The sequence below is a fragment of the Polypterus senegalus genome, chromosome 10, assembly GCF_016835505.1.
Source record: "Polypterus senegalus isolate Bchr_013 chromosome 10, ASM1683550v1, whole genome shotgun sequence".
In the NCBI taxonomy this organism is placed as follows: Eukaryota; Metazoa; Chordata; class Cladistia; order Polypteriformes; family Polypteridae; genus Polypterus; species Polypterus senegalus.
The window spans coordinates 21,366,401-21,390,770 of record NC_053163.1 but is presented as its reverse complement, the minus strand read 5'-3'; positions in this window follow the sequence as shown (position 1 = coordinate 21,390,770).

The following is a 24,370-nucleotide window of genomic DNA, read 5'->3' as shown; positions in this document are numbered from 1 at the left end:
CACCAACCCCGGACTGGGCGCCGTTAGATCGCGGGGCGCGTTCACGCTCACTTGGGCCGCTCAGTTCACTTCAACTCCGACTTTTGATTTATTTTCTTCAGCGACACAAAGGAGATAAAGGGGCAGGAGGACCTGCCTCGGGGGGCACCACTCATTGCCGTGCGTGTGCCAGTGTTCTAATTAAAGATGTCAGGAAGGCTGCAGGGCGTTTCCTCTTTCCCCCTTGGGAGCCTAAAAAAGTGCATTACAGAGTTGGGAAATAACACTGACAACTGAAAAAGGGCTATTACTGCGGGGGGCTTCAGTACATACCCCATGGTTTGAACTGCGTTTTACCCATAAAACAGTACAATGGTAGACTGGCATCCCGTCCGGGTTTAATTCCTTTACATTGCCTTAAACCTGAAAGGGTGTCGGAGCTCATCATTCAGTGAAATGGTCGTTCGGGATGCTGATCGATGGATCGCACATCAGGAAAGCCTTTCAGACACAACAAAGATAAGCTCCATGGAAAATAAAGCGGAAGAAAAACACTTACCAAAGTTGCTGGACTGAGCCGTGGAGGGCTTCTTCACGCAGGACCTCACCAGGCTGTCCCAGCTCTCGTGCTGCGGACACGTCCTACCGGCCATAACGAGACTGAGGCGCTACTGAAGAACGGGGCAGCTCTCTGGTTCAGCTCGAGAGCCTTCGGAGGAAACCACTTAAATGAGAAGAAAACAAGAAACTCCGTCACGAAACCGTTTGTTTCACTTCTGCTTCGGGGACCTGCAAGTCTGACGTTTATCTTTACAAAATACCCACCGGGTCCCCCGTGCCCCACCACAAAAAAAAAAAAAGAGTAACATAGATTAGCTATATTTTGTCGACACTAGTACTATATCATATTGTGCAACAACAATCAGATTTAAATATGAGAATAATAATAAACAAATAAATAGCTAAGGTTACATAAAACGTGGCCTTTCAATTCTTATTAGTTTGTTCAGATTACACTAAAAAGCTGGTTTAACACAATTTTTGCAGGACATTCTTAAAGATAAAAGCATATACTTTTTCTAAACTGCCATTTCTTTAGAAAGTGATTATGTTTTTTTAAAACTAACAACCAGGTCATTTATTTAAAAATAACATCAGCATAATGAGGGCTACACTGGGACGAAATAGCAAAGCAAATGTTTATACTTTCCCAGCGATGGGTCAGAATACCGGCCTGATCTCCATATTTGTCACCCCATAATATATATACAGTATATACACACACACACATATGACTACATTCTTAAGAATAAAGGTGCCAGTGTGGTTCTTCAGGGTGATGCTATAGGAGAATCATTTTTAGTTCTCAAAAGACCCATCCATGTGAAGGTCCCACAAAGAATCTTTATTCATTTAGATTCATAACAGGCTCCATATAGTAAATAACCATGTTAGTATCTTGCTAGGTAGCCTACCATACATTAAAGGTTTTTTTTCCCAAATATCAGGACATTTTTCAAAGCACAAAGAACCAACTTCATATGTAAAGAAGCCTTGCAGAATGGAATAGTGGTTTGTCAGCAAATGTTTCCATGAGGAACCACAGAACCCAGTAAAGGCCCATAAAGTGCTATCAAAGAACCAGCATTTTTAAGAGTGTACAGTGAGCACAGTTGATTTGTTTGTGAGGGCCTGAAAATTCTGTGTTTCCTGCTTGGTCATTCAGGGCATACAAAATTCCCAGGTTTTCTCTGTGACTGCGGGACAGCAGAATGAAGAATTTCCATTCGGTTGAGATGGGATGCCCAGCTAGATAACAGCTACAGCATGGTGCCAAAAGCATCATCAGACCTGGCTTGATGGATCCAGATAAAGTGCTGCTACAACTGCTTCAAATTAAGCTTAGTTTGATTAAGCAGTTTTTCAAAGCTCAATTAATGATGGAGTCTGTTTTATGGTTTGTACTGAATATTTCTAAGTTTGTCTGATGCTAAATTGAAAGAGGGCAGTTTTTGCCAGACCTGATATTAGAAAACTGATTTCTGATGCAGACTGTGATGACGTAATGAATGACCAACCTGGAATGAAAGGCATGGGCATAATTCAGAGATGGCATTTAAATTGTTTAGGTGACAACAGTTGTCTGAATTATAAAGAAACTGTGAAACGTGTAAAATGAAAAAAATAATGATAAAAATTATTCTTTACAGTTATATAGCACTTTTCTCTCTACTCAAAGTGCTTCAGTGATGTGCAGAATCCACCTGGATGAAGTGATGGCAGCCATTTTTGTATGCTCACCACACATTAGTTATTTGGTGATGATATGGTGAGAGATAGCCAGTCAGAGACAGGGGATGATTAGGGGTCCAGAATGATTAGGCCACGGTTGGCAATTTAGTCTGGACAGCTTGACACACCCTACTGTTTATGAAGGATGCCCAGGGATCTTTAATGACCACAGAGAGTCAGAACCTAGGTTTTACATCTCATCCAACTGCCAGTGCTCTATTTCAGCACAGTGTCCTCGTCACTGCACTGGGGGCATTGGGATCCACACACAGACCCCAGGGAAAGCACCCCCTGCTGGTCTCACCAACACCTCTTCCAGCAGCAACCCAAACGTTTATAGATGGTCTCCCATTCAAGTACTGGCCAGGCCTGAATATGCTTTGCTTCAGGTGGATGACCTCTTCTGAAGTGCATGTGGTGTGGTGATTCACTTTTTGAATTTGCATTTGGAATTTTTATCTGAAAATCTTGGGGTGCTGAATGAAGAGCAGGGTGAAAAACTCGATCAGGATATCAAAGACATGGAAAGAAGATATCAGGAAGGTTGGCATGTCAGTATAATGATCAGCTGTTACTGGATGATTCATTGGGGTGCACCAGAGGAAAAAAAAAAAAAGTTTACAAATGATGGACCACCAAAGTTCTGGATCAAAAAATTCAGTGGCAAAGTGACAAGTGACAAAAACTAGAATATGAATATATATTGTTGTTTATCTTTACATCCATCAATCCATTTTCCAACCCGCTATATCCTAACTACAGGGTCATGGGGGTCTGCTGGAGCCAATCCCAGCCAACACAGGGCGTAAGGCAGGAAACAAACCCCGGGCAGGGTGCCAACCCAACACATTACCTTTACATATATGCTTAAAAATAATAGACTAACTAAATACTTTCATGTTAAATTGATTTAAAACAATGTTGTATTCATTAATTGTGTAAATTGATACATTTTCATAAATTTTGTTTTCAGTTTTCTATTTAAGTGTGACATGATGGAATCATTCTAATTATCTAATTTATTGTTTTCATAAATGCAAGTAGAAATAAACTATTCACAATTAAGAATTTTTTTATAATTTTAATTTTGCAACCCAGTGTTACATTTCGGTCACCTAAGGCCATGAAAAATAAAATACTAATGCTGTGGTTTCACATTTCAGGGCACATTTAACAATCCCCAAACCAAATGGCTGCCTTACCGCTCCAGAGTTCTGGATTCAAATTCTGGATCTGATGATTGTCCATGTAAAGTTTGCAAATACTCCTTGTGCCTTTGTGGATTTATCTCTGGGTGCTCTATTTTTTTTATTTTGTTATTTTTTTTGACATATCCCCAAAGATGTGTGTGTGTGTTGCACTAATTAGAGATTTAAATCAACTCAATGTGAGTATGGGCTTGACAGACAGCGATATTTGTGAATGGTATGCAAGCATCAGCATGCTACTTTCTTGCGTTGCCTCCAAGGAAAATTGGAGAAAAATACATATATTTTATATATAATACACTACTGTGGCTGTCCGTTTGTCTGTCCAGGATTTTAAATCACCTGTAGCTTGCAAACCGTTTGACCGATTGACCTGATATTTGTTACACATACACTACATGATGTCTACTATCCGCTTTCGGTGTGATGACTGACCTCCAAGGTCATTCCACTTTTTATTTTTATTTTATTTTATTGTACAATCAACTCTCGGCAGCGGCCAGCAGGGCGGAAGTGTGGTGCATGTGTATGGGTGCTGTTCTCATTCCCTACCACCTTCGTCGTCACTTCCCCTAACTCTTCATATCTTAAATCATTCTTGAGGCAGATTGAAGACTTAAGTGCCAGCTTAAATGAAAAAATTAAAGAAAATGTGCTAAGTAATTGCAACACAAACACTGACTTAATCAGTTTTAAAGCGAAAACATGCTGACGAAATAGGAGAAGAAGAGCTGCTCAGGAAACAGCAAGCGCATCAACCTCCGAGCAAACGAATGATAAACATACAGAGAAAGAGGATGAAAACTAGGAATGCTCAAGTCAAGTGGATTTACTGTACATTACTGGTTATATATGTTGCCGGCAATGTATGAAATGCTGGCATTGTATTGGATGTCAAAGTATGAAACGATTAATATGTCACGCATTTCCTAGGCATTCTGTGCAATGCCAAAAGACATTATTTTACCTAAATAGCATTTGTCATTGTATAGAATGCCTAGGTATTACATACAATGCCTAGGGAAAGTATATATAATATTAAAATAATTTGGATATTTCATACATTGCCGGTAACATATATATTTCATTGTGACAAGCTTATTCTTTTAAGATTCTTCAATTCCACTTGCATCTGTAAATTACATTGTGCAGAATGTATTTACGTACAGTGGATTCAGAAAGTAATCACACCCTCTGACTTTCTGCCCACTTTATTGTATTATAAAATGGGACCCATTAGTTGATTTTTTTATGATGCAACATAAAAGTGTGTGAACTTGCATACCCCACTATTCTGGAGTAGTTGTCTCCATTGTCATGATACATGTTTATTACTTATGTACAATATAATTTAGTGGGCGTCATGGTGGGGCAATGGCGGCCCTACTGCCTTGCGGTAAGGAGACCTGGGTTTGTGTCTTGGGTCCTCCCTGCGTGGAGTTTGCATGTTCTCCCTGTGTCTGTGTGGGTTTCCTCCCACAGTCCTAAGACATGCAGGTTAGGTGCACTGGCAGTCCTAAATTGTCCTTGGTGTGTGGATGTGTGTGTGTGTGTACCCTGTCTGGGGATTTGTTCCTGCCTTGTGCCCTGTGTTGGCTGGGATTGGCTCCAGCAGACCCCTGTGACCCTGTGTTAGGATCAAGCAGGTTGGACAATGACTGACTGACATGACTGAATATAATTTAGTACTTTGCTCACTGAAAAATAATCACAAATTTTGGAATATTTATTGAGCACTGTTTCATTCAGATCTTTCTGCTTCTTTCCTCTTGTCATTCTTTTACTCCCCTCACTGTATCCTTCTGCCATCACCTCTGCTCCTTCTCTCTCAGTTTCTCCTTCATAGTCTCCTCTTCTCTTGATACCCAGACACCATATGTTGTACTGTATATGGAGTCACTGGTGAGGTGCCACGCTCCTTCTCCACCACTGAACAGCGTCTGGTGATGTCACATCTGCATGGCGACTCTTTTCAGACATCACTCCTAGTTGGTGGAATGAGCTGCCCACCTCCTTCTGAACTGCTCACTCCCTCAAAGTGTTTAAGAAGCAATTCCACACCCCATTCTTCTATGAATATCTGCCAAGTTGTTAATGACTGTTTTGATATTGTTTTGATATGCTACTGTTATAGCTCTTCATTTGTGGTGATCAACCTTTGTAATCAGTCCCTAGATTGATGTTACTCAATTACATTGAGCTGCTTTGTGATTAAATCCTTTTTAAATAAACAAATACATTTATTTGCATTCCTGCTTTCTGTATTAAATATTTAATGTTGAGATGTCTCTCATTGCTGTCCTTTGCTCGTTATACCATATGACAACATGTTACTTGGACTTCATTATGTTTAATTTTTATGCCATTATTTGGCTGACATTTTATCATCATTGTAGCTGGTAATAATAATAATTCTTTGCATTTATATAGTACTTTTCTCACTAGTCAAAGTGCTCAGCAATTGCAGGTTAAGGGCCATGCTCAAGGGCCCAACAGAGCAGAGTCCCTTTTGGCATTTATGGGATTTGAACTGGCCACCTTCCGATTGCCAGTGCAGATCTCTAGCCTCAGAGCCACCTCTCTGCAATAATATATTACAAAAAGAAATTTTACTGCTAAATTCAATTTTACTGAAAGCCTTCACCTTACTTGCCTGACCTTCCACAGCTCTTTCCTCATGGCTCCAATGATGTTTTTTCTCTGCCATGTCCACTGCCTGAACATTCACACCACCAGCTTTGCTTCACACCTCTTACCTAGGGGTCAGAGGCAGCACCGTCTGCACTCACTTTCCTAAACTCAGTAAGCCGACCCAAGTAGGATTCTTTCTGAGTCTTCCGATGGCCACGCAAACAGGCTATTAGATTTAGGCAGACGTTCTGCTCTTTTGGTTGTTGATCATCTCTTTCTCTTACACCCTCATAAATATTTCCTGCATGGCTTTTCAGGATGGCTCCACATCTTCTGACAATGTCTCTCTTCCTGATTGTTACAAAAATTCCATTGGGATATTCCGTTGCATCTGTCCTACCTCTGAAAACATAATGTGAAGTAACGACGTGTAACCCCAATATGTTGTATTTTAATTTATCGTCCACCTGGTGCGATTAGTCCTTTCCTGAATAGAATAATAATGCTTGGTGACTTTAACATCCATGTGGATGAAATTTTATGTAGTGTGGCTTCTGAATTTTTGTGTATCACCGAGTCTTCTAATTTTGTACATGTTGTTGGATCTTATAGTGGGGGGCACACATTAGATTTGGTTTTTTCATATGGAGTTACCTTGAATGATGTTACAATTTGTGATGTAACCTTTAGTGACCATACATGTGCTTTGTTTGACTTGTTGTCAAATTTAGACTTAATAATAATAATAATAATGTCAAGATGCCCATGTAACCTGTGTGTGTGTGCTAGATCATCAATGATGTTGTCTGTTAGGCTTTTCTCTGAATTCACTATCTTACTCTTCCTTATTTATTTATCTGGTTTAGTACAATGCTATGTACTGTATACCCTGCCGTTCTCTCTTAAACTCTGTGAAGTGCCTTGAGTATGGGAAAGGCGCTATATAAATAAAATGCATTATTATTAAATTTAGAACTGCAACTTTGTGTTAACTCTAGGCATACTCATTTCATTAATGAGTCAGTGATTAATCAGTTTGTTGCTTTGTTTGTGCCATCTGATGCCGGCAGTAATGTTGATAACGTTGAGTTAGCAGTTCAATGTTTTAATGATCATTGTACTGATATTTTGAATAAGATTGCTCCTTTTAAAAATCTGGCAGCGTTCTGTTACCCACTCAGTTCCTTGGATGAATGACTCCATTCGTAGTCTTAGGCGTTCCTGTCGAAAAGCGGAATGATAGATCTATCTATCTATCTATCTATCTATCTATCTATCTATCTATCTATCTATCTATCTATCTATCTATCTAAAAACAGGGGATTAATAAAGTATCTATCTATCTATCTATCTATCTATCTATCTATCTATCTATCTATCTATCTATCTATCGCACCAGTGCCCCCTCTTGACCCAAGGTGGTAGTACATTGTCATTTGCCTGTGATTGATCAGTCTTATCAGATGAAACCTGGAAACTGCATTTCAGGAAGATGCCATATGAGCAGAACTGACACTGGAGCTGAAGTTAAGAGGATCTGGCAGCCTCCTCTTATAAGTTGTGTATGCCAATGCAAAGCAAAGTGCGTAATGCTAGTCTGTCCTACAGCACTTTATATCTTGTGTAAAAAATAGATAATACAAACTGATGTGCCTATATGTTCTTTAATCAGGTGCTCCTGAAATCCAGTCCCTTGAAAATTTAGAAATTCAGAAATATTTGCATTTTTGCTCTAACTTTAAATGTTTAACTCTCTTTGGTTATTTTCCTATTAATTCACCTTGTTCTGCTCCTTTATTGTATTGTAAAATTGACAATTAATGACAAGTGGAGTAGATGCAAAAGCAAGTATTTCTTGCTTCTTAATTCTGAAGACTTGCAGTTATTTTTGTGCCAATTAGCATGCTTACGACTGGATAAACAGGATAAAAACATGATGATGCAAATTTTAAAGCTAAGATAAAAACACAAAAAGTTATATTGATGTTACAGATTAATAAGTGAATGTTAACAAACTCAGCTGATGAAGGCTGCCTTTATCTTACCTTCTTCATCTTCTCTTATGTTCTTGTCAGAATTTATCTTTTTTCTTTGCATGCAACTGTAATCTATCAGTAAATGGTATGTAGCACTTGAAGGTAGAAAAATATTGATTTTACAGAACTTGGCTGTAAAACATAATGACATGTTTTGTTTAAGGTATACAGGTAATTTTCAGTAGAACATAAGGTAACTTTCCTTTTCTTCAGAAAATGTATTTTACTTTCACCATTTACAGTATTTTTACCGTTAAATTTAATAACGTTTTTTACAGTGCAGATGCACATTAACACAGTCCTTCACTAGCTTACATTAATACCTGCTGAATTCCAATATCATCTGAAGAAGTTTTGTCAATTTTTCGATTCACTCTAAAACATAGAAACTGAGAAATTATACATTGTTTCGTAATGGTAGTACTGTAGTCCAGTTTAGAAGCAGAAGGGCTGAACTTGAGAAGCTCTACCTTAGTTCACTGAGGCATTTTTGACACTGTAGCACCCTCTCCTGGAGAACAATCCACATAATGCAGGGTAATGTCACAAATTGTACAATGTGCCATAAATACATATTGAGTATGATTGTGATAAAATAAGCACTTTCTTATTTCAACAAGTCAGAAAATGTGGGTAATATTTGGGTGCAACTTAGTTAATTAACTGATCTACAAGTTGGAGTGTGCTTTGTTATTTATTTGCCTCATCAATGAGACAGATATTAATTTTTTATTATTTTAAATATTTTGTCACAGTGGTGTGTGTGACGTTTGGTGAAGACAGGCACCACACAGCCATTTGTTCAGAGAGCCATAAGCCGCAGCCACGCACACTCCCTTTTCAATCACTCGTCCTGAATTGCTCAGTTATGTCAACAGGAGCGTCTAACCGACATGTTAAAGAGAAACATACTGTAGCCAAAGTGTACAAACTGGCGTGACCTCTCGCAAGATAAATATGCAACAATAAGCTAATCTGTTACTGAAACAGTTCAGAATATTTCCCGATATGTTTTAAGGAGATATGAGATTGCTTACGTCAGGGTGGATTATAGAATTCGTTGATCCATCCACCCTCTAAACCCGCTTATCCAGGGCAGGGGACGGCTGGAGCGTGAAAAACTAGCAAGCAACGGGCATTTGCAGGAACAATCCAAGGAGAGGGCGAAAATTATCGGTAGACCTGGCTTAGGGAAACGGGACGACGTTTAAGAGGCGTAGCCCGACAAAGGCGGGGTTTAGGATTTAATACACGCCCATGTAACTTTATTCTCAAATGCCTGGTTAGATGTGGGCGTGGTCAGGAGATACCCTCTCCATGCTATCCTGCTCTCCAGTCTCCACTGCGAGGAGCTTTACTCGATCTGCCATAGAATTTCTTCATTTTACTATCGAAATAATCGGTTCATAAAATGCTGCATAAGCTCCAAAACTGCCATATGAAAACAGCAGTTGCTCATGCGTCAATTAAATTATTAAATAATTTTTTGATTCACAATTATCAATGAGTTTCTTTCTCTGTATTCTGTTGAAATTTACACGTACTGTTAACGAGTCGATACTTCATTATAGTTGGTGGGCTTTGAACCAAGGTAACTCCTAACTAATGTCACTTTATTTGACATAAGATGTGGTGCTTTGATGCGCATTTGTCTCTGTGTGAAGGTTTGGACTGTAATGCATTACGTTTTTTAAGACACTGCGGAAACCACAGCAACAACGTTGTGACAGAGACACTAACCTCATTCATGCATATTTGTGCGGCGTATTCGTTTATTTATTAACATAAGTACCTTTACTGTGACTTTAAACAATGAAGGATAAAATACCCTTTACTTGAGATTTATTTTAGTAACACAATGCATCCGTCGGGGAGTACACAGATGTTCCCTAACCGAATTTCAGTCAGTTCATAAGTGACGGCAGGTCAGGTTGGGGTGCATGCACTAGTACAGCATATTGCCACACCATTCACATGACAAAACAGCTCAGGATTCCAGTTGGCAACTGTAAAGGACACTTGATGCTTCAGCAGGGCTTGAATCACAGCGTGCGCGTGACTTTTATTTTGATAAGTTATTGGGTGCCTTTGGTTTGCATATTTAATTGTGCAGTTTTTGCCCGGAATAGGAAAGGAAAATGGCGACATATGGGGCTAACAAACAAGCACCTCGCTGAAAAGTGAACAAGATATCAATTTCTCTGTGTTATATGTAAAACAAAGGTTGCAAATGTTTATGTTAAGTTATATAAATGCATTTTATTTTGTACTTTGCCTTTATAGCTCTTACAGTGTGTTTATGAAACATTAGCCAACCCACGCATATAATTATTTATTGATGTGTGAACACTTCCTGAAAGACACAGTTGTCCAAATGGGGAGGGTTTGAGGATACAACTGTCAGTGAATGAAAAGATGGAAAGATGGAGAGAGCAACATACAATTGTCCGTGAGTGAAAACAGGTTTTGGCAGATACGGGCATACTTTTTGAAAGTTTGTCCTTGTGCCTTATTAATAGTCATTGCAAACGCCAATCTAACAGGAAATTGTCTTCGTGTAAAAGTAAAAGGCAAATTAGAATCTGATGGGGTCAGGGAAATCCAGGGAATAAGAACAGTTTGTGAATTTGCAGATGTGATAGTCTTAGAAACCAGTCCATTACAGGATCCAGTCATGCACACGCCCAGTCACATAGGACGAATTTGAATTTCCAAATAACAAATGGCATATAGATGATCATTTCCAGGAGGTGAGACTGGACCCTATGCCTTCCTGGAGGGTTGCTGTAGCAACCCCGGCTGAATGATGGTCAACTCTCAGACTGATGGTTTATGAATGTTTATTACCGTTTCCATGACCTTCTATATATATAATTCACTAAGGGCATGCAAGACAGTGAGCGCAAGCAAGACAGAGAGCCACGCCCGGCAACTCTAAGACCATGGGATACGCTCGACAGAGCCCCGCCCGCTAACTCTAATCCTCCCACCGCGTCATGGGATACACATGACAGAGCCACGCACGCCAACTGTAACCATCCTCCCGCGTCCAGCGTCGCTCTCGAGACATGTGCACTACCTGCTCATGTGCCCGCACGCAACAACTCACCAAACACAGCCTCAGTCGCTTTAGTCTGTGCAGAAGTCCACATGCACCTCTGAGCCACGTTGACTTTTCACCGTACGCAAGACAGAAAGCCATGACCGCCAACTCACAGAGCCCCGCCCATGGGTTACGCACGAAAGAGCCACGAACGCCCACTCTAACCCTCCTCCCACGTCTCCAACATGGCTCTCGAGGCATGCGAGCTATATTAAGCGTCACCAATGAAGATTCACTACACCTTAATGAACAGGTGCTGAAACTTATCCCTGGTCAGCAACACAGGAGCGCTGCTGGGGACTGTACTTTCTCCGGTCCCGTTCAGCCTATATACATCAGACTTCCAATACGACTCGGAGTCCTGTCATGTGCAAAAGTTCGCTGATGTCACTGCTATCGTGGGCTGCATCAGGAGTGGGCAGGAGGATGAGTACAGAAAGTTAATCAAAGACTTTGTTAAGTGGTGCGACTCAAACCACTTACACCTGAACACCAGCAAGACCAAGGAACTGGTGGTGGATTTTAGGAGGCCCAGGCCCCTCATGGACCCCGTGATCATCAGAGGAGACTGTGTGCAGAGGGTACAGACCTATAAATACCTTGGAGTGCAGCTGGATGATAAATTGGGCTGGACTGCCAATACTGATGCTCTGTGCAAGACAGGACAGAGCTGACTATACTTCTTTAGAAGACTGGCGTCCTTCAACATCTGCAATAAGATGCTGCAGATGTTCTACCAGACGATTGTGGTGAGTGCCCTCTTCTACGCGGTGGCGTGCTGGGGAGGCAGCATAAAGATGAAAGATGTCTCACACCTGGATAAACTTGTTAGGAAGGCAGGCTCTATTGTAGGAATAAATCTGGACAGTTTGACATCTGTGGCAGAGCGACGGGCATTAAGCAAACTCCTGTCAATCATGAATAATCCACTGCATCCACTGAACAGTGTCATCTCCAGGCAGAGGAGCAGCTTCAGTGACAGACTGCTGTTACCATCCTGCTCCACTGACAGACTGAGGAGATCGTTTCTCCCCCACACTATGTGACTCTTCAATTCCACCCGGGGGAGTAAATGTTAACATTACTCAAAGTTATTGTCTGTTTTTACATGCATTTTTATTACTATTTAATTTAATCTTGTTTTTGTATCAGTATACTGCTGCTGGATGATGTGAATTTCCCCTTGGGATTAATAAAGTATCTATCTATCTATCTATCTATCTATCTATCTATCTATCTATCTATCTATCTATCTATCTATCTATCTATCTATCTATCTATCTATCTATCTATCTATCTAACGACCAAGTAACTTTCACCAGCGTTGATTCCATCGTCACAGATGATCCTGCAGATCAACTTGCATTCCCTGAAGAATTTCTTAATAGTCTTACTCTCACTGGCATGCCCCCGCGTACACTCAAAATTAAAATTGGTGCAGTCATCATGCTTCTCAGGAACCTCATGCCAGCAAAAGGTAATGGCACTAGACTTTCTGTTACCAGCATTCACCGCAATGTACTGGAGTGTACTCGTTTATACTTCATGCTCAGAATGCGTACGTGCCCGTATCATGACTGCCACGCGTTCATTTCACACGTCCTCTGAGCAGGTCCTCAGAAATTAATGCGATGCGTGCGCGAGTTGCAGTACCAGCAAAAAGTCGGGGGGCGCAGTATGATAAAAGTCGTAATGTGACGTCAGAGTCTCTGTTAACTATCTATATGTGACAGAATGCCTCTATGCAGATCCTACGAGATCGATGTGTGCGCTTCGATGTTTGATGAATGCTTCGATGTGGTGAAGCAAAATGCAGACATACAGATGCATTCGTGGTGCTTTTATATTCAAGTGTCGCATATTCCCGATCATAATGACACTGTTGTATCCAGACACAAAAACTCGTCACACACGGGTTTTGCCCAAATGTTTTCATATTGTTTTTTATTTCAACCTTCTTTTTCCCACACCATCAGTTCACCACACCCTCTTTATTCCAATCCTGCCTTGTCTTTTAGTAAAAAACTATGTACAAACTCTTAAAGAAACACAGGGTTAAATTCTGGACATAACATTCCCCTTTCCTCCTTAACCTTCCGTTACATAGTCACTGAGCCAATGCGGGGGAACCCGTGCCCTTTGCGGTCGATGATAAGTTTGTGAAGAAACAGGAAGGGTCTGGGAAGATAACCCCAAAGATGTAGCTTCTGTTGTGGGGCACTGCCAAGTGAGGACCGAAGTCTCTGAAAGTGTAGTGCTGGCTGATGAAGGTGGTGGCACTGCACAAAGACGATTAGCATGCCAACGTGACTCATCTGTAAGCTGGAAAGTGGAAGGACCCAGTCGCCTTCAAATTTGAATGGGATCTGACCAGTAAGACTGTAGCTTGTTCTTGCAGTTTGCATGCTTTACCCTTACCCAATCTGAAACAGCCAGTCTGGGTGACATGTTTGGCCCTGTCATAATTATGTTTCATTTGATACTGTGACTGTAGTACTTTTTGAGCTGCTTTTGTGGGCATCTGTGCCCCATAACCAGGTTTGGATTTTGGTGCTAGTCACGTTAAAGGCAATTTTAGTTCCCGGCCTATCATTAAAGAAGCAGGGGAGACACCTGTAGTAGCATGCAGGGAAGCTTGTGTGTGCAGCAGAGTTAGGTGGAGAGCATCATCAAAAATCCTTCCTTCCATTAAGTATACTCTGATGCCCTATTTCAGTCTACGGTTTAGGCATTCCACCCCACCATTAGCTTCAGGGTGATACACTGCTGTTTTGATGTGTTTCATACCATTGTCTTTGAGAAAAGAAGTAAACACTGCTGATGAAAACTGGGGTTCATTGTTTGTTGTAATAACACTTGGCAAACCCCACTGACTGAAAAGGTGGCTTAGAGAGCGTATGATAGGGTGTGCTGTGGTGGAGCTCAGCATGATGGCCTCAGGCCATTTTGAATACAAGTCATGCACAACCAAAAGGTACCTTGCATGAGCCGGAGCCCCCACAAATATCTATTTCTAAGTGTTCCCAAGGGGATGCCGGCCATGCCACAGGCCTCAAAGGAGCTGGTGTGGGCCTCATTGTCTTGCCACTTGCAGTCTTTCACCAGCAGTTCTACATCACGTTTAATGTTTGGCCACCAGCCCGTGTCCCTGCAGCGTTGTTTTACTTTCACAATCCCCAAATGGCCCTCAATGGTGCTGGTTTGTCAGCATAATGTGGTAGAAAACGAAGGTAGTAATTTGCCATACCCAAAAATGAGGCCAACTCAGTAGTTGATTTAGGCTCCGGCAAGGCTAGTATAGCATCCACATTAGATAGCAAGGGCTGGATGCCATTGCGTGTAAGTTTGTGCCCCACAAAGTCAATTTCTGGGGCGCTAAAAATACACTTTTCAACATTTAAGGTGGCCTGGTTTTGCTCCAGTCGGTGCAGTACCTGCTGCAAATGAATATCATGTTGTTCTTGTGGTGGGCCATGTAACACAATGTCATCTAAATATATCGACACACCAGGAATGTTTGCCAGTAGTAGTGACATGATCTTTTGGAAACAGCTTGGAACTGAGCTTAATCCAAAAGCCATCCGTGTGAACCTGAAAACCCCCAAGTGAGAAACAAAAGCAGTCAAATCCCGGCTAGCAGCATGTAATGGCACTTGTAAATAAACTTGTGCCAGCACCAATTTAGTGAAAACGGCTGAGCCCTGGAACTGCATTGTAAGCTCCTCTGTTGTAGGCAATGGATATTTATCAGGAATTATGGCTTTATTAACTTCCCTCAAATCCACACACAAACAAATTTTGCCATTCTTTTTCTGTGCTATAACAAGATTTCATATCCAAGGTGAAGCATCAACTGGCTCAATAAGGGCAGCCTACTGCAACCTTTCCAACTCCGCAGAGACCTCCTCACGTAGTGCCAGCGGAATCCGATGAAGGGGCTGAATCACTGGGGCTATGTCTGGGTTAATCGTCAGCTTTTGGACAAAACCAGTGATGCAGCCAAGACCTGTGAATAAGGCTGGAAACCTCTGTAGCCAGGAGTCCACAACTTGCAAAATTTGGCAACCCTCAAAGTCTGATACTGTAAAGCTTAAAGCAAGGAAAAGATCAAGCCCCATGATGTTAGCTCCACCTGCTGTGATGTGGAAAGACACTGCTGAAGTGGTTCTATCTTTGTAACTCACAGTCAAAGTAACTGTACCCAGGACATTTATAGGAGACTGATCATAGCCAGTGAGTTGTACAGCTGCAGGTTTAACAGGTACATGAGAAAAAAACTTGTCAAACGTGGCTTTATTTAAAAGAGACATTCTCGCACCAGTATCTAGTAGGAGTGGGATTTCCACACCACCCACCATGCAGATGCAGTGTTTTAAGAACGGTGTGTCCCGCTGCACCCGATTTATAGGTTCTGGCGAGTGAGCACGCCGATACTCCCGTGCAGTAACAGGTGCGAGAGCTGACCGGCACCAGCATGCTAAATGATTAAGTTTGTTACAGCGGCGGCATCGCTGGCCTTGTGCAGGGTATGTGGCTGCCCTCGTATTATGCTGATTTGACCCACAGTTAGAACAACGTTGCAATGTAGTCGCAGCTGTGACTTTGTGCACAGGGATTTGATCTGAAGTCTCCGCGTGCGCTCCTTGCAACTTTTGCGCATCCGCGACAGCGGTTTCTGTCTGTTTTCCTAGTGACGCCGTTCTCTCTAGTGTGAGGTCATCGGGTTCAAGCAGTAACCTAGCGCGCAGCTGATTACAATTGGTCTTCTCTATGATTTGATCGCGGATCATTTCGTTTTGCAGGGCTCCAAAATGACAAGGCCGCGCCAGTTCATGTAAAGCAGAAACGTACTGAGTTATCGACTCACCCGGCTATTGTGCTCGTTAACGAAAATGAAAACGATGCATAAGGACACTGCGACCAGAGCTGAAATATGCCGCTAATGCTGCCTTTACTGCTGCATACGTAGGTGCGTCCGGTTGCAACGTGGAGAAATGCGCTGTCCCTCTACTCCCAAACAGTGCAACAACAAAGCCCTCTTCCTAACGTCCGCCATATCCTGAACATCAAGGGCTACCAAATACAGTTCGAACGACTCGATCCATCTCTGCCAGGGCACCGGCGGCTCTCCTGGGATGGTCAGGAACGGGTTAGGAGGTGGTAACGTGAACTCAGCCGTCTGCCAAAAACTCGTCACACACGGGTTTTGCCCAAATGTTTTCTTATTGTTTTTTATTTAAACCTTCTTTTTCCCACACCATCAGTTCACCATACCCTCTTTATTCCCATCCTGCCTTGTCTTTTAGTAAAAAACTATGTACAAACTCAAAGAAACACATGGTTAAATTCTGGACATAACAGACACGATGCATTTTAAAAGTCTCACATATCATCTTTTGTGCCGTCTTTTTTTTCTGCAATTTCATAACAGCAACATAATGCACAGCGCTGTATTTGAGCCAATGAGAAAAAAAAAATAAAAGGACACGGTGATATCGTGTATTTTGTGATTAAAGTGGAAATCTCGGTTTTAATCTCGAAATGTCCTCTTTAACCTCGTAGTTTACTTTGTCATTAAAGCAGACCATCGTAAACGTCATCCCAGTTTTTAATCGCTATGAGCTTCTTGGACCTGACAGCAGCGGCAAGCAGCAATAGATCACCACACAGAACACATTAAATGTATGATATTCCAACTCTCTGCAAATTTAGAATCCTTCGATTTATACTTTATATCACTTTCATGATGAAATGCATTAAAGTGTGTATGTTACATTTTACATATAATTTCGTTAAAATAATGAATACTGTTAATAATTACACACATGGGGGTGACACAGTGGCGGATCGGTAGCACTGCTGTCTCGCAGGGAGTCATGTCGCTGGTATTCCCTGCTTGGATTCCACACTGTGCTCCAGTTTCCTTCCAAAGATATGCAGATTTGGGGATTTGGTGCCGCTAAAATGACGCTAGTCTATGTGTGTGCTTGTATTCATCTTGCGATGTGCTAGGCAATTCACAACACAGAGAAGCCGAACCTGTTCTCACCGTGATAATATCTCGCACTGCCACCTGGTGGATTCCTCCAGATTTACGTAAAGTTTTAGGAAAAGGTTTATGTATATTGCGAGAACTGACATTTCTATTTAAAATAACTTTTCACTGATGTCAAAAATCTTCAACCATTCAAGGGCAACATTTTTATACAGTGCCTTGTTATTCTGGTACATACCTGATCCTGGTGCCACTGACAAATTGCCCTGTCATGTTTTAACACGTATATCTAATTTACAGATGACATATAGATTTCACATATAAGTATCATTTGCCCAATAGTAATTTTCATGGCCCTAATTTAATAAATCATTCTGGGTTTCATACACAGTTTCTCTGAAATATTTGTCTTAAAAATGCATTTTTTGTTATTTAATGGGATTAAGCCTAAACATCATTATAAACTCCCTGAGCTGAGTGAAGCAATGCAGAGGATACATACTTTATGCCCTCTTCCCAATCTGATTCCCCCACACACTTCTCTCCAGCATCTTCCTACCTTCCCACACATTTCAAGCATGTCTGTGCTCCTTTCTCTTTTTTTCTGCTTAGTCAATGGTTTAGGATAAATGCCTTTACATTAACAACTATAGTATGTGTGATGCTTATTTCAGCATTAGTTCTGCCTCCTATTTTGGAAAAGTGTTGTTTGTGTACTGTCTGTATAACCAAAGGAACTGAGTCACATAGGTGGGACATTTCTTTGATTAAAATGACTATTTTATGTTTTATTCTGGTGGCCTCTTTAAAATTCCCAGAAGAAACTGAATCTGCTAGTGCATCTGTCGACAGTGAAAATACATCTTCAACATTACCATACTTTCACATCTCTCTCTCCCTTCCTCTTCTTAGGATGGGTTCAGAGGTGTCCTGCTGGTGCTCTTAGATCATGCATACCATCTCTGAGTTATTAAAGGGGTAGTGGTGTTCTGCTATTTGCTCAAAATGTTTGGACACCTCCAACTCAGGGGTTGACGTGTAGGGATGTGGGGTGCTCAGATTCTCCCTGTTAAACATGGTGATTTATTTATTTTATATTGATGAAACACACATAGTCTTGACTGGACCTGCACACACTCACACACAAGAAACACATGTTAAATTGAACTCAACAAAAAATGCATTAAATAACTGAAAACAAACAAATATGCACAGACTCTGATGGGCAGCCTGGCCATTACCATCGCCAGGATGCCAGCTGGATGGAAGGACCAGGGGGGAGAACATCTACAGGGCACTACCTCTCCTGCAATGCCAGAAGGCAGCCCTCCTGGGCAGCTGTGGCACAATGAATTCCCACAGGGAACCCTGGGAGTTCAAGTTTGGCACAGCCTTGTTGGGTTCCATGGGGGCCACCAGGGGAGCTGCAGGGCACTACTTTGGGCTTTAACCACACCTGGGAATGATTGCAGGTCTGATTAACGAGCCACCTGGAACACTCCCGGGGCCTGCTTAAAAGGAGCCCCCCTCACTCCATTCAGGGATGAGGACAAGCTTGCCAGAGGAGGAGTGACGGTGGAACTATAAGGGAGAAGAAAGGAAGAAGAACAGACTGTATATTTGGTGCTCGGTGTACTGTGCTGTTGAGGGGAGTGAGGGAGACGCACTTCCCTTGTGGAAATATACGTGTGCTGTGCTGAACTCGTGTCTATGCCCATCAGGGTTGGGGCAGCTGGAACACCCTCTGGTTTCCATTAGACCCACCCTTCTGTATCCTTGCAGGAACATCTAATTAACAAACCAAAGATAAACACAAATTCATCTATAACAATTACAAAACATCCTCTTCTCGAGGGACAAGACAAAGGAAGTGGATAATTTAATACTCCGAAAAAAAAGTCAAAAACACAGTCCAGTATAGGAGATATTATGAATGATGATGAATGGAATGTCCCCAGTGAACAGCCTGCTGAAAGAAATGTAAAGTTGTAATCCAGAGACTGGGTTTGCTAAAGCTGTGAAAGTCAAGTAGTAATGAACACAATCCCTTTCAGCCTCTTACGGGCTACTTTCTAAATTCAGTGCCTCATCTTTCTCCTCCCAGCAGCCCCAGAGTCAACAACACAACCAATACAGCGGTGCAGTGATCCCAAGGCTGCTAAGAACTGAATTCTTTTCATGTTGTTCCGATAAAGATATCTCTAGAAAGCATTCATGACTTAGTAAGCAACCTGTCTCTGGTGATTGGAATCTCGTTCTGCTCCTTTCATAATGTTGACAGTATCTCTCTATAATAATAAAAAAAATCTTGGGACGAGACGTGACTTTTTGAAGAGACTTTTTGGAATGAAGTCCCGCAAGACGGAGACTTTTAACATGAGGTTCTTTCAAGTTACGAGTACTACAGTCGTCTGCTAGGATTGAACAACTGGCTATAGGGTTTCTGCAAGAAGAAGGATGTCGGTTTCATCAACAATTGGAATCTCTTTTGGAAAGGCGCGCTCTTCAAGCGTGATGGCCTGCATCCAAACAGTTTCGGCGCCCGGGTCCTCTTCGAAAACATGTCGAAGGTAATTTGTTTTTCTTGACTATCTATCTCTGCTCTTAACCCCTTCCGAAATGATACTGTTGTGCTAGGACATGATAAGTGTTTAATAGAGTCTTCCGTTAAAGTGCACAACATTAATACTGTAATAAGCAATCTCAATGCACGTAGAAAATCTAGGAAATACGGCATAAACTCCAATAATCTAATTAAAATTACTATTTTAGAGGAACAATGTATTAAAACTATAAAAACAGATCACAGATTAAACAAAAAATACACACAAAGCGGCGCTAATAATAATAATTTAGTTCCTATTCCAAATATCAATAACACACATAGTATTCATCTCTGCACCTCCGAAACATTAAATATGGCACTATTAAATCTTAGAGCTTTAACTAATAAGACGTTTTTTATCAACGATCTTATTAGTGATAAAAATAGATTTATTGCACTAAATGAAACGTGGCTTAATTCAGATGCGCGCTGTTTTAATCGAATCTGCCTCCGATTACAGTTTTACTCGTGCAGACCGCCAGGGAAAAAGGGGGAGCGGATTGGCTAACATTTACTCGAGCCGATTAAAATGTAAAGATGTCAGTTTTGGTAAGTTCAAGTCCTTTGAGTATCTGGCCGTTGTTATTCATGGAGATTCTCAAGTTCTAGTACTATCCGTGTATAGACCTCCTAAATATAACGCGTCTTTTTGAGGAATTCTCTGACTTAATGTCAATTTTAATTACTAACTATGACACACTCCTAATAGTTGGCGACTTTAATTTTCATATAGATAATCAGTGTGATCTAAAAGTAAAAGAATTTATGAACCTCCTGGATTCTTTTGATTTGAGACAACTCATAAATCAGCCTACACATAAAGCAGGTCATACATTAGACTTAGTGATTACTAAAGGACTGAAAGTTGATATAAAACAGATCATTGATATTGGTCTATCAGACCATTTTCTTCTACTTTTTAATATAGAAATAATGATAAAAAACACTCATGAGAAGCATATTGTTAAAAACGCTTCTTTGACTCGCAGCAGCTTTAAAACTTACAAACATTTTAAGCAATCAGTCCGTTTATAGTGCCAGCTATAATAGCGAGGACAATGTAAATAGTAAGGTGGAAAGATTTAATTCTAAAGTGAGAGCTGCTGTTGACATAGTTGCACCTGAAAAGACAGTGAAAAATCTTCTAGCATTGTTATACCATTGAAGACCCAAAGAGTGTCTGATTTAAAGAGAACATGCCGTAGAGCTGAGCGTCAATGGAGGAAGACTAAACTTACTATCCACCATGAAATATTAAAAGTCAAAATAACAGAATACAATAACACTGTCCGTCTTGAGAGACGCTGCTATTTCTCAAGATTATAAATAACAATGCTAGTAATCCCAGAGTCTTATTTTCAACAATTGATCTACTAAACCCAGGTAGCTCAAAGGAATGCCTCCTAAGTGCTTCCAGTGAAACCTGTGAGGCTATCGCTGTATTTTTCAATCAAAAAATTAATGATATTAGAAATAACATAGTATATCCCTCCAACACTAAGGATCCTCCTAAACCCCAGCATCCTGTTATAAACAAATTAAACTCTTTCACTAGGATAGATTTACCTGATTTAAAAAAATAATCTCTCAATTAAAACCCTCCACCTCGTCCTTGACCCGATACCAACAAGGTTTTTCAAAGAAGTATCAGGCGTGCTAATTGATAATGTTCTTGACATAGTAAATTCGTCATTAGATACTGGGGTCTTCCCAGACTGTCTTAAGACTGCTGTAGTTAAACCCCTACTTAAGAAACATAATCTTGACCCTCGCTCTTGAAAATTTTAGACCCATCTCTAACCTGCCTTCTTAAGTAAAGTTCTGGAGAAGGCAGTCATTATGCAGTTAAATGACCACCTAAATAAACATGCTATTCTTGATAAATTTCAGTCGGGTTTTAGAACAAATCACAGCACAGAAACTGCACTCGTTAAAGTAGTAAATGACTTGCGGGTAAATGCAGACAGAGGCCATTTATCTGTTCTCATCCTCTTAGATCTGAGTGCTGCATTTGACACCATTGATCACAATATTCTTAGAAATCGCCTTAGTCAATGGGTGGGCCTCTCTGGCAGTGTCTTAAATTGGTTTGAATCCTACCTGACAGGGAGAAAATATTTTGTTAGTTGTGGGAATTACAACTCAAGACACATGATATCCATATGGTGTTCCACAAGGCTCTATCCTGGGTCCGCTGTTATTCTCAATCTACATGCTTCCGTTAGGTCAGATTATCTCAGGGCACAACGTGAGCTACCACAGCTATGCTGATGACACACAGCTGTACTTATCAATAGCACCTGATGACCCTGATTCTATTGATTCACTAACACAATGTCTGACTTGTATCTCAGAATGGATGAATAGTAATTTTCTCAAGTTAAATAAAGAGAAAACTGAAATTTAGTGATCAGCAATAATGGATACAATGAGGCTATTAGAAATAAACTGGATACATTAGGATTAAAAGTCAAGACGGAGGTAAAAGCTTAGGGGTGATTGTTGACTGTAATCTGAATTTTAAATCACATATTAATCAGATCATTAGGACAGCATTTTTTCACTTAAGAAACATAAGTAAAGTTAGACCTCTTATATCACTGAAAGATGCTGAGAAATTAGTTCACGCGCTTGTTTTCAGTCGACTAGATTACTGTAACGCACTCCTCTCAGGACTACCCAAAAAGATATAAATCGTTTGCAACTAGTGCAGAATGCAGCTGCTAGAATCCTAACTAGGTAAAGAAAATCAGAACACATCACTCCAGTTTTGATGTCACTACACTGGTTACCTGTGTCATTCAGGATTGACTTTAAAATTCTGCTTATGGTTTATAAAGCCTTAAATAATCTCGCCCATCTTATATATCGGAATGTCTGACACCTTATATTCCAAATCGTAACCTCAGATCCTCAAATGAGTGTCTCCTTAGAATTCCAAGAACAAAACTTAAAAGAAGTGGTGAGGCGGCCTTCTGCTGTTATGCACCTAAAATCTGGAATAGCCTGCCAATAGGAATTCGCCAGGCTGATACAGTAGAGCACTTTAAAACACTGCTGAAAACACATTACTTTAACATGGCCTTTTATAACTTCATTTTAACTTAATTTAACTTAATCCTGATACTCTGTATGTTCAATTCATCATAATAACTATTCATGGTGGCTCTAAAATCCGTACTGACCCCTACTCTCTTTTCTGTTTCTTTTTCCCGGTTTCTTTGTGGTGGTGGCCTGCGCCACCTCCACCTACTCAAAACTTCATGATGCTCCAACAATGATGGATGGATTAAAAGGCAGAAGTCTACATGACCATCATCATCAAGCCCTTCCGTGAAAACCCTAAATCCAAAGAGGACTGTTTCATTTATGTTAGGTAGAATGCCCATGTGGGACTGGGCGGTCTCATGGTCTGGAATCCCTACAGATTTTATTTTTTCTCCAGCCGCCTGGAGTTTTTGTTTTTCTGTCCCCTGGCCATTGAACCTTACTCTTATTCGATGTTAATTAATGTTGATTTATTTTTTTTTTATTGTGTCTTTATTTTTCTATTCTTTATTATGTAAAGCACTTTGAGCTACTGTTTGTATGAAAATGTGCTATATAAATAAATGTTGTTGTTGTTGTTATACTTACATGCTTTGGAAGAAAGTCCTGGTCATCTAACCTCTCTGACATTTGAATGCTTTTGGCAGACACACTTCCTGAGCTCTCAGCTCTTATAAATTTTATCAGGACAATAATTTTATACGTTCTAGACGACACGTCAACGACTAAGCGAAGACAAAAGAGCAGTGTGTCGAAAAGAGACCCAAAAGCGCTGAAGAGAAAAGAATGCAAACAAGAACAATAATAATCTATGTGCAAATTCAGAAAATAAGGAAAGTAATAATCGGCCCAGACCAAGTGGAACTGAAAACCTTGCAGGTCTAATCGGGGTCAGAAATAAAAGACAAAGAGTAAAAGACAAAGTAGAACTTCATAAAGGCGTTCAAAAATGTTGGTGCGATACAAATGCAGAGGCAGTTAAGGATTATGAATTAATGTGAAAATTGTCAATCGCTTACTCGGTAAATTGGTTAAATGTGTATCACCAGACCCTGCTGAAGCAGTTGGTGGTGATAGTGTGGAAGATCAATTTACAATATCCCATAGAATATCTACAATCGTTAACACTGCCTGGTCTCCCACTGGCTGAATGACTGTTGAAAGAAGGATGTATCGTAATGTTATTGCGTAATTTATGTATGAGTGATGGACTATGCAATGGGACAAGATTAATTGTATTAAAAGTGGTTGAACAATTCTACCATGTAAAATGTTAACAGGCGACAAGAAAGGTAATGTAGTACATACAGTATTCCTGATATGCCATTCGTATTAAAATGTTTACAGTTTCCTGTTAGAAAAGCTTTTGCTATGATAATTAACAAATCACAGGGACAATCATTCGAAAAAGTCGGTTTATTTATTAGAGAGAATACGTTGCGTTATCACGATGTAAGTTCAAACACAGAATCA